The sequence below is a fragment of the Dipodomys merriami genome, unplaced genomic scaffold, assembly GCF_024711535.1.
Source record: "Dipodomys merriami isolate MVZ:Mamm:240054 unplaced genomic scaffold, mDipMer1.0.p SCAF_768, whole genome shotgun sequence".
NCBI classification, from domain to species: Eukaryota; Metazoa; Chordata; class Mammalia; order Rodentia; family Heteromyidae; genus Dipodomys; species Dipodomys merriami.
Window position 1 is genome coordinate 328,070 of NW_027206366.1, and position 11,390 is coordinate 339,459.

General features: G+C 38.9%; 1 long non-coding RNA gene across 1 annotated transcript; it reads left to right on the forward strand.

Moving 5' to 3' along the window:
• Positions 1-7,448: 7,448 nt before the first annotated feature.
• LOC138818504 (uncharacterized) lies at positions 7,449-11,170 on the forward strand. The gene is made up of 3 exons (XR_011369152.1): positions 7,449-7,530; positions 9,738-9,810; positions 11,090-11,170. It is a non-coding gene; the product is annotated as an uncharacterized lncRNA (long non-coding RNA).
• Positions 11,171-11,390: the final 220 nt, after the last annotated feature.

Below are 11,390 nucleotides of genomic sequence, written 5' to 3' on the forward strand. Positions count from 1 at the left end.
ATTGAATAGATATATCTATTGAACTATATTGTATCTGTAGACTTTTGACTGTGCAACTACACACTTTGGTTGATGCTTGCCTTAAAATAGTGTGCAAGCACAAAACTGGTTTATTTTCATCCCAAATGGGCAGAGCAATCCGGAAAAATCAAGAAAAATGGCAAGGCCAGGTATATCAACTCCCACTCATAATAATCCAGGGACAAATAAGATGGCAAATAATCCATAAGAGAGTTCTCAAAAACCTCTACAAATACTACTGGTAAACTAGGTAAATGAAAAGAATGAAAACCTGCAAAGGATTCTGTATGAGCATGATAGGGAGAGAGAGGAGGCAAAATAAAGAATATCATGAGTGTGAGGAAGCTACTCAAAGATTGATACAGGAATTGCGAGAGTAGCTTGAGCACACTTAAAGAGAAATAAAGGAATTGTGTGAACAGGCTGGGATCAGTCAAAGAGAAAGTCATGAATGGCATGAGCAGGCTGAAAACACTCAAAGAGAACTACAGGAACTGTGTGAATGTGAAGAAGCTAATAAAAGAGTAATAGAGGAATTGAGAGAGTGTGATGAGAATACAGAAAGATCACTAAAGGCATTCAAGGAATTCATGAACAGAGAGCTCAAACAAGTCAGGGAGACCACAAAAGGGAATGCTGAACGGAACCCAACAGAAGGAATGTGCGTCCAAGGAAACCATAACCAATCAACTAAGTGATTTGAGAACACCACTGAACACCAAATTAAGGAAGTAAACAAGTCCATACAAGATCAAAAACAAAACTCCAACAAAGATTCTGAAGCCATCAAAGCCGAGCAACTAGAAGGAAAAGAAATAAAAAACAAAGTTGAAAGACTTGATAGTAGGTTAGACCATGCTGAAGATCGAATTTCAGGGATTGAAGATAGCCTAGATATTATAGGGAAAGAACATACAACCATCCAAGACAAATCCAAGAAATATGATAGAGCTATTAAACATTTGGAAGACAACATCAGAAGGCCTAATCTGAGGCTAATGGGTGTAGAGGAGCACCTAGAGACAGAAGTTAATGGTCTAGTAAATTTGTTTAACAGGATCCTAGCAGAGAACTTCCCAAATACCCAAAACGATAAGTCTATTCAGATACAAGAGACTTTTAGAACAACAAATAGACCAGATCAGGATAGGACATGCCACAGTCACATTATAATCCACACAGGGTCAATTCAGACCGAGGAAAAGTTCCTTAAAGCTGTCAAGGAGAAAAGATCAATTACCTATAAAGTGAAACCAATTAGAATCACCTGAGATTTCTCAGCAGAGACAACTAATGCTAGAAGAGCCTGAAATGATCTATGCCATGCCCTAAAGACAACTATCAAACAAGAATACTGTAACCAGATAAACTATCCTTCATAACCAAAGATCAAATAAAAACATTCCGTAGCAAAGAAAAATTGAAACAATACATCTCCACCAAACCAGATCTACGAAAAATTCTTAAAAATGTGCTACACATAGAAAACCAACTAGATCACAATAAAGGCCAAGCAACCGCACCCAAACAGAATCCAAAAACCATAGGAAGAACCAAGTAACCACAGCCATCAAGAATGTGGATAAAATGGCAGCAACTCCCAAATACTTCAGTCCTAAATCTCAACATTAACAGACTTAACTCTCCAATTAAATGACATAGACTGTCTACTTGGAGCAAAAAGCAACATCCTTCTATCTGCTCCTTTCAGGAGTCACATCTTGCCCGTAAAAAAAACACATTTTCAATGTGAAAGGTTGAAACAAACTCTGCCAAGCAAGCAAATGGCCCTCATAACCAGGCATGGGTTGCAATCCTAATATTAGATAAAATAGACTTCAAATTAAAATTAGTGAGAAAAAATTAAAAGGTCGCTACATACTAATTAAGGGATCTCTCCTTCAGCAGGATATTACAATTCTAAATATCTATTCACCATACAACGGAGCACCCAAATTTCTCCAAGAAAAACTACATTCCCTCAAATCAGACATAGATCCAAAGACGCAGGCCGAAATTTTCTTAATAGAGACCCAGACACACAACAAATCTAAGAAGGTTTGGACAAATGGGATTCCATGAAATTGCATAGTTTCTGCATGGCAAAGGACATAGCTAGCAAGATCAATAGAAAGCCAATGGATTGGGAGAAGGTCTTCACTAGCCATACAACAGACAAGGGTCTCTTATCTGAAATATATCTGCAACTCAAAAAAAAATAAACTCCCCAACAACAAACCTTCAAAGAAAAAACTTCCCAATAAATAAGTGAGCTAAAGACTTAAAGAGAAACTTCCCTGAAGAGGAAAGAAGGATGGCCAATAGACACATGAAGAAATGCTCAACCTCTGTAGCCATAAAAGAAATGCAAATCAAAACAGCATTGAGATACCACCTCACCCCAGTTAGAATGGCTATAATCAAGAAGGCTAATAACAACAGAAGCAGTATGGAGTTTCCTCAAACGACTCCACATAAAGCTCCCCTATGACCCAGAAATCCCACTTTTGTTCATTTACCCAAAGGATCACAAACAAGACCATACTAAAACTACCAGCACAACTATGTTTATTGCAGCCTTATTTATCATAGCTAAGATATGGAATCCACCCAGATGCCCCTCAGCAGATGAATGGATCAAGAAAATGTGGTATATATACACAATGGAATTCTATGCCTCCATCAGAAAGAATGACATTGCCCCATTTGTTTCCCCTATTTGTAATAACTAGTATATATCTGAGTCAAGCAGAAAAGGTCAGATAAGTTGATATTAGGGAAATGAACCCTAAGATATTTATTGAAATGTTTTTTCTTTCATGCAATTTTTTCTAACACATTTATAAGATTATTTCTTTGTTGCTTTGTATGTGCCTCCCCCACTGTATAACACCTGCTTTCACTGTATTTGAGGTTGTTATCATTTGTGGAGGGGAAGGGAAAAAACAAATCGTTCAAATAGTCATATAGGTGGACTCATTGCAACGAGACATACATTATGTCAAAATCGAACTTTACAAATTTGGTGGGGTGGGGAGGAGGGTTGGGTGGTAGGACGGGGAAAGGATGAGATGGGAAGGGGAAACAAAGAAGGAGGCTACAATGCTTTATGAGAATTGTACTCATTGTCTTGCCCATGTAATTGTAACCCGTCTCTACAGTATTTTCACAATTAAAAAAAGTGCTCTATTTAGGAAAATGTTCCATGTAGTGGTGAGAAAAAAGTTAATTCTGAGGCTGCTGGGCGAAATATTCAGTAGTTGTCTGTTAAATCTAGTTGTTTTAGGCAGTTCTTTAGATCTGCAGTTTCTCTGTTGAGTTTTTGTCTACTTAATCTTAGTGTGGAAAGTGGTCTGTTAAAGGCCCCAACAATTCTTTGTTTTTAATTTTTATTTTATTTATTTTTTTATTTATTTTTGTGAACACACTGTACAGAGGGGTTACAATTACATGGACAGGATAATGCATGCATTTCTTAACAAGCATTGCAGCCTCTTCCTTTGTTTACCCTTCACATCCCTTCCCAGCCTCCCCCCCACCCCCTATCCAATCCTCCCTCCTCCCCTCCCCCCCCAGGCACCACTTGTCTTTGGATCAATTTGAGATTTTGGGGAAAATAGTGTTTGTTGGATAAATTTCGGTGATCCATTATTTGTCGAATAGTATTTATTATTGTAATACCCTCCTGAAAGAAAGAATTATCCCTTAATTCGTATGTAGTGTTCTTCTTTTTCTCTTCTCACGAATTTTTATTTGAAGTCTATTTTATCTGATATTAGGATTGCAACTCCCACCTGTTTATGGGGACCGTTTGCTTGGTAGATTTTGTTCCAGCCTTTAACATTAAAAATGTTTTTGTTTTTTTGGGCAAAATTTGACTCTTGAAGGCAGTAGATAGAAAGATGTTGCTTTTTAATCCAACTACACAGTCTATGTCGCTTAATTGGAGAGTTAAGTCCGTTAATGTTGAGAGAAAGGACTAAGAAGTGTTTGCTAGTTTCTGCAATTTTATCCACCTTCTTGGGGGCTGCAGCAACTTGGTTCTTCCTATGGTTTTTGGATTCTCAGTTTGGGTGTTGTTCCTTTGCCTTTATTGTCATCTTGTAGGTTCTGTCTGTGTAGGACATCTTTAAGTACCTTTTGTAGGACCGGTTTGGTGGAGATATATTTTTTCAGTTTTTCTTTGCTATGGAAGGTTTTTATTTCACCTTTGGTTATGAAGGAGAATTTAGCTGTTTACAGTATTCTTGGTTCATATTTTGTCTTTAGGTCATGGCATGCATCATTCCAGTCTCTTCTTGCTTTAATTTTCTCTGCTGAAAAAATGAAGTTATTCTAATTTGTTTCCCTTCATAGATGATTGGTCTTTTCTCCTTGACAGCTTTAAGGATCTTTTCCTTGTTCTGAATTGATCTTGTGAATATTATAATATGACAGTGGGATGTCCTGCTCTCTTCTGGTTTATTTGGGGTTCTAAAAGTTTCTAGTATCTGAATAGGCCTATCTTTTTGCATGTTTGGGAATTTCTTTGCTAGGATCCTGTTAAACAAATTTCCTAGACCATTTTCTTCTGTCTCTAGGTGCTCCTCTACACCCATTATTCTCAGATTATGCCTTCTGATGGTGTATTCCAATTGCTGAATATATCTAAAACTATTTATGGATTTGTCTTGTATAGTTGTATATTCTTTCTCTATAATATCTAGGCTGTCTTCAGTCACCAAGATTCGATCTTCTGCATGGTCTAATCTACTGTCAAGACTTTCTTCTTTGTTTTTTATTCATTTTCCTCTAATTGTTTGTCTTTGATGACTTCAAATGCTTTGCTGAAGCTTTGTTTTAGATCTCGTATGAGCTTCTTTACTTCCTTAACTTGGTCTTCAGTGCTTATTTTCAAATCACTTAGTTGTTTGGTTATGGTTTCCTTATATTCCCATTCCTTCTGTCAGGTTCCATTCAGCATTCCCTTTGTGGTCTCCCCGAATTTTTTCAGGTGTCTGTTTAAGGATTCCATGAATGCCTCTATTGATCTTTGTTTATTCTCGTCCCTCCCTTGCAATTCCTGTATTACTCATTGATTAGATTCCTCATGTTCATGCAATTCCTGTAGTTCTCTTTGACTTTTCTCAGCCTGCTCACTCAATTCCTGACATTCTCTTTGTCTGTTTTCAGCCTGTTCATACAATTCCTGTATTTCTCTTTGAGTGTTCTCAGCCTGTTCATGCATTTCTGTATCAATCTTTGAGTAGCTTCCTCATGCTCATGAGATTACTGTACTGATCTTTGGTTTGCTTCCTCTCTCTCCCTATCATGTTCACACCGAGTCCTTTGAAGGTTTTATTCATGTTCATTCACCATGTTTTCCAGTAATATTTATAGAGCTTTTGGGGAACCCTCCTCTGGAATACACATTATCTGTTCTGTCACCTGGTTATCATGAGTGGGAGTTGAGATACCAGGACCTGCATTTTTCTTGTGTTTTTCTGGCTTGTTCTGCCCATTTGATATGAAGTGACACCAGTTTTCTGCTAGAATACATTTTTCAAGGCATGCATCAACCAAAGTCCTGTAGTGGCACCGGCAAAAGTACACAGATATAATCTAGTTCAACAGATACAATCTATTCAACATCAAACAACTATGGATTAATGGGCTAACAACAGCAAGGTTGAATTTGGCAAACCAGAAATTATTATATTTAGGGACAAATGTGAGGAAAAATAGGATTAGAAGAATGTGGAGAGGCAAAAGGAGAGTGAATTTAACCAAGTTCTAATCTCAAAGAGGGAAATGGATTGGACAGAATAGTAGGAGAGAGGATAAAACAGACAAGAAAAATGGGAAAAACGAATATTTAAATTTAAAAAATGAATCTTAAAAATTATCTACGTTTAAGGTGATATTGAGAGAAGAAAAGGATACGATGAGAGGAGGGGAGGGATAGAAAGGATACATGAAAAACTAAAAAATAAAGATTCTCAAAAATTATATAGGTATAAAGAGATAATACTGCTATTACAGAATTTAAGGTTAAGAAGTTTTGAATTGAGTAATACAATTCTTGATTAAGTGTGTATACAATGGGGGTAAGGTTGGGGGTAAGGTATTGAAAAATTAAAAATTGAAGATTACCATTACTAACTTGCTAACTGCTGATGGTGCTTCTGTAAACTTGCTTACGCTAGCACTGACCCTTCCTTCCCAGAAATGAGTTAAGAAGTTTCAGAGACCAGATGCCGGCCCCAGAACAAGGTCAGTAGTCATAGATAAAGAACAGACAGTACGTGTTCCTCAGTTCCCATTTAGAAATACCCCAGACAGGACCTTGAGATAACGACCACCTGGCAAGACCCCACGCTAAGCCAAATGTCAACCAATCATAGACCTGTAACCATGTAAACCCCCCTTAAACCAACCATGAGCCAATTGTTTTACAAAGAGTGTTACAAAATTTCCCGCTTGGCAAAGTGATTGTTGGCGTATATGGTGACCTTTAAATGGACCAATCATGGGATACTTTGTGTTAAGCATTAATCTTGTGGGTTTTTGCCTTTAAAAAGGCTTGTAACCGCTGCTCGGGGCTCTCTGACTGACCAGGGCAGAGAGTCCATTTGCGCTAACGTCAAATAAACTCCTCTTGCTTATTGCATCTCCCAGCCTGGATTCTGAGTTTCTGGGGTGCCCTCCCATTGATGAAAGTATCCTAGGGGATTAGGGTCTTTTATCTGATGCATTGGCCAGGAACCAGGCGCCCCCAAACCCCAGATTCCAGGACCGGCAAGAGGTAAGATAGAGCTCTTGTCTTGTGTGTTTGTCACTTTCGTTTTGCGTTCTGGGATCTAAATCTGTATTTGGACTAGGGGGAAAAGCAGACCTGCCCAGTACCCTAGTCCCGCCCTGGAGCCCTGCTCCAGGGGCCTCTGAATCTGTATTTGGGCCAGAGGGAAAAGCAGACGTGCCCAGTGCCCTGGTCCTGCCCTGGAGTGCTGCTCCAGGGTCGTCTCGAGGAAGGAAGAGATCCAAGTGTCTCTCTGTTCTGGGGAGTTAAGGCACGGCTGGCCACTCCCATCTGTAATTTCCTTCCTCATCTGTATTCACTTGGTTGCCGAGCGGCATCTGGTTCTATCTGTCTCTGTTTAGTGTTAATCGTTTTTAATGTGTGTTTTGTATTCTCTATAGAGATGGGACAACAAGTGAGTCCACTCCTAGGACACCCCGAGACCCTGTCCTAGTTCATTTGAAAACAAAAACTGCTGGTTCTGCTTTTGTAACTTGCTTGTTTGTCAATTATGAAGCTGCCACTGACCACCTGCAAGTGGCCCCAGTTAGATCTCAGCCTTGGGCCTTGGCTCAGGGGGGTCTGAGCATGGGGGAGAACCTGTCAGTCTGAGGGGACGGCTGCTAGGGGTTTTACTTTTCCTTTGCCCCAAGATGACTGGGAATTCTCCTCTGCCTTGGAAGGCCCCTCAGTCAACGTCTGCAGGAATCTAAAAGAAAAATCCTCCGGAGGTGAGTAGGGGGTGTTGAGTCCCCTGGTAAGCAAATGGTGGTGAGATGTAGCCCCATTCACTGAGTCTTGATTTTGTCTTTGTGGCCACTTGTTTGTCTTGTTTACTTTAGTGTGTGTGTTTGTTTTATGTTTTCTGGGGTAGGGAAGTTCTGGGTGAGTGTGGCAGGCTCACTCAGCAGACTCTGGATTCAGCTTGCTGAGTGGTAGCAGCACAGGGTTCTGGTAGGAATGAACTTGGGCCCATTAGTCCCCAACTCAGCCTTCAGTTTTTGTCTATTTCTGTTTTAGAATTGGTACCAGTTTTAAATGTGGATCCTTGTTTTTTGTGTTTATCTGTATTTTTGTTATTTATTTATTTAAACATCTCTGGGAGAATAAAAGTTCCAGCTGGGCTAGTTTGGTTCCCTTCAAGCCTCAGGCTGCATTTTCTTCTTGTGGAGGCTGCCGGCAAGGAGGGTGTAGAAGGCTGTGTGCCTGGTTTGGACTTTTTCAGCTAGTCCTAACAATGTAACAATTTGTGAAGTGCTCTTGTCTAAAATTGGATTAAAAAAATCTGACTAGTTTAGTTTTAGGTGACCCCCTCCCCCAGCTCTCCTCCAACAGAAGGGATTCAAGAGACTAATTAGTGAATTGCCTTGCTCTGGGAAAATAAAGCCCAACAAAGGTACCTAGTTTAAAAGAAATATTGTCTTAAATTTTTGTTTAAAAACTTTAAAAGGTGTACGTATGACTGATTTTGATTTTTTCGCGCTTTAAGATCTGTGTGAGTGTTTTTTGTGTGTCTGTGAACGTGTTCAAAGATAAGAATTGTCAGCATGCTGTAACAATTGGATGAGTTTAAATTTAAAAATTCAAAAGGTTAATCCTGAGAGTGTGTTTCTATTGATATCTGTCTAAAGGCCTGCAAAGGTAATTTAGGCATTGTTGGGATCATTAGAGATAACATTCCTAAGCCATCTAGAAAGATGCTTTTGCAAACCAGAGTGTAACTGTTTTTTGTGTGTCTGTGAATGTGTTCAAAGATAAGAATTGTCAGCATGCTGTAACAATTGGGTGAGTTTAAATTTAAAAGTTCAAAAGGTTATGAGGTTTGGACATTAACAAAAATGTTTAAAAATTTTTCACATTGTTTTAAATGGCTCTTTAAAGTTTCTTTAACTTGCAAATTAGAAAATCTGGTATTTTAAAAAACTAATGTTTTAAATGCATAAGACTGTTTATACTGTAATCAAGTTATCTGGCTTAACAAAAATGCATTGGCTTTTTGGGATCTAGTTCCCTTGGCTAAAATTTGGGGATAAATATTAAAAATTTAAATATAAAGGTTAGTTTAACACCATCAAAGATATTACTTTTTCTGTCTGTCTAAAAACTGTGTATTTCATTCGAAAACCAAGAGATAAGAAAAGGGGAAAAACTTAGAAGCCAACAGAAGACCTATCTTTAGGGGTGAGGGGTGAACAAGCAGAAGTTCAGTTCAGCTGGACATGCATGGTGGGACAAGCCCTGGGAATAGTCCACGCATGGTGAAAGAGGGCAAGCTGGCACAAACGCAGTTCATCTAAACCTAAAGAGTCAGATTGGGTGTGTGCCCATTCCATAGAAGTGGCTGAGTGGCCCATCTTTGTTCTCTCTTTTCCCTGCAGATAGACACTGAAAACATGATGGTTAAAATGAGTGATGTGATGATCTGACTAGTATTGCTAAAACTTCCCTTGTGTGTGTTAACATTAAAATTAGGAAGGCCTTAAAAAGAGGGTTAAAAAGTTATTTGTATAATGTGGCTTACTTTCAATTATGTTCTGCAATTAGGATGTTTTTAAAAGTTATAAAGGTGTTAAGTCTAGCTTTTTGGTTCAGTTATGATGATTGTTATTTTCGCATTAAGGAAAAATTGTCATTTGAGTTTAAAAATCTTAATGTGTATCTGTTATAAAACAAGCAGCCAAGAGGTAATGAGTGACACTTGGACTCAAGATTTCAAGGGATCTTTTCAAAATGCAAATAAAAACTGAGGTATACAATATTAAAAAGAAGATTAAAGGAGACTTAAAAAATAGGAAATGGATTTTTGGATATAAAGTTTAAATGTAAAATTGTTCTTAACATTGGCCTCAATGTACACAAAGAAAAAAGATTAGTATTATCAAAATGATTGCTATTCTAGTTTGCTCTTATAGGGTTTTTTTTTTTTTTAATTTTCCAGCAAAGCCCAGAGCAAAGCACAGAGGATTCTTACAAGTTTGTTTGATGTAACTTTGACTCTTAATACGTTTCAGGTAAGAGCATGCTTAAAAGCTACTTCTATGTTGACAGCCTTGTTGCTTTTAATTGGAGTAAGGTGGCCTTTTATAAGACTCATTGATCTGCAAACTAGTTCAAAGCCAGCCCAGGCACAAAAAGGTCCCTGTGAGACTGTCACCTCTACTCAGCCAGCAGAGTGCTGAAAGAGCAAGCAGAGTTGCTTTGGGACTCATAGTGGCAGAGTACTAGCCTTGAACTGTACAGTTGAGGGACAGCACTCAGGCCCCGAGTTCAGGTGCAGCGACCAGCTAAAGGGAAATGCCAATGAGGCATTTATCCCAATGTGGAGAAGACACTCCTAGGACAAAAGCAATGGAGGAACATCTAGAGACAGTAAGCCACTGTTTGGATGGCAGAAATGTCAGATCCTAGAATCATTTCTGTGTGGCCCTTCAAAACTGGTCAGAGCCAGGAGGTCATGGGAGATAGTTTGTAAGCATGCCTAATGTTCATGACTACCTTGTAAGGGACAGGAACTTGCCAGTCCTCTGTGATAGTAAAAAATTAATGTTATAAAATGTGGGGGATAGTTTAAATCTCAACCCCTTTATGTGCCAAAAGCTCTAATTGGCAGCTCTAATTGAGCTGACACTAGTTACATGAAGTTCATCTGCTCAGGAAAAATTTTGTAAACCTGAGAGTGTATTTCTATTGATATCTGTCTAAAGGCCTGCAAAGATAACTTAGGCATTGTTGGGATCATTAGAGATCACATTCCTAAGCCATCTAGAAAGATGCTTTTGCAAACCAGAGTGCTAAACAAGCTACATTGCTGTAGCCGGAGAAAAGGTCTGTGCAGTTGTCAAAAGTTAAATATTGTTCTTAATGACATCTAACCCTGATAGCCTCTTTGTAAAATAGGCTAAGGTTATAGGTTCCTGGCTAAGTAAGATCAATGCCCCTGAAGTCAGCTTGAAGAAGTTACAGAAGATGGAACTTCGCCCTTCTACCCCCATTTTAAGATCAAGGGTCCATAGTCAGTTTTGAAAAAATGAGGCAAAATAGATAAAATAATTTTTTTAAAAAAGGCATAAAGAATAGTGTTAATAGTTGTCGGTGTGCAAGGTGTGGAGACTGCATCTGTCAGAGATGGCTACAAGACTAAGCCTTCTGAGCCTTCTGTGTCTATTTACAAAAATATCTGGTTAATAAAAAAGTTGTGATTTTGGTAAATTGTCCTGGACTATTGTTTAAAGATCTTAAAAACTAGCAGGATCAACGTCTGCCAAGCCTATGCAATGTATCCTTAACCAGTCTGTGTAGGAATTTACAGCCCAGCATGAGGTATGACAGTCCCTTGGAGCCACTGAGAGACCCTACTGCTGCTGCTGCTGCTGTTGCATACCCTAATGGGTAAAGTTCGACGATGTCCTCACAACCACCTGGAGAAACTCCTTCCTGATTCCATGACCTGAGTCTGCTTCCTGGTTGACTGCTGCTAAATCTAAGATCTTGTGGGACATTCTTTTGGGTGATATCCAGAAACCCTCTCTTCCCACAGTGGATATTGGGGACAAGGATATCACTGGCTTGCTTGCCTTAGGTACTTCAGTGC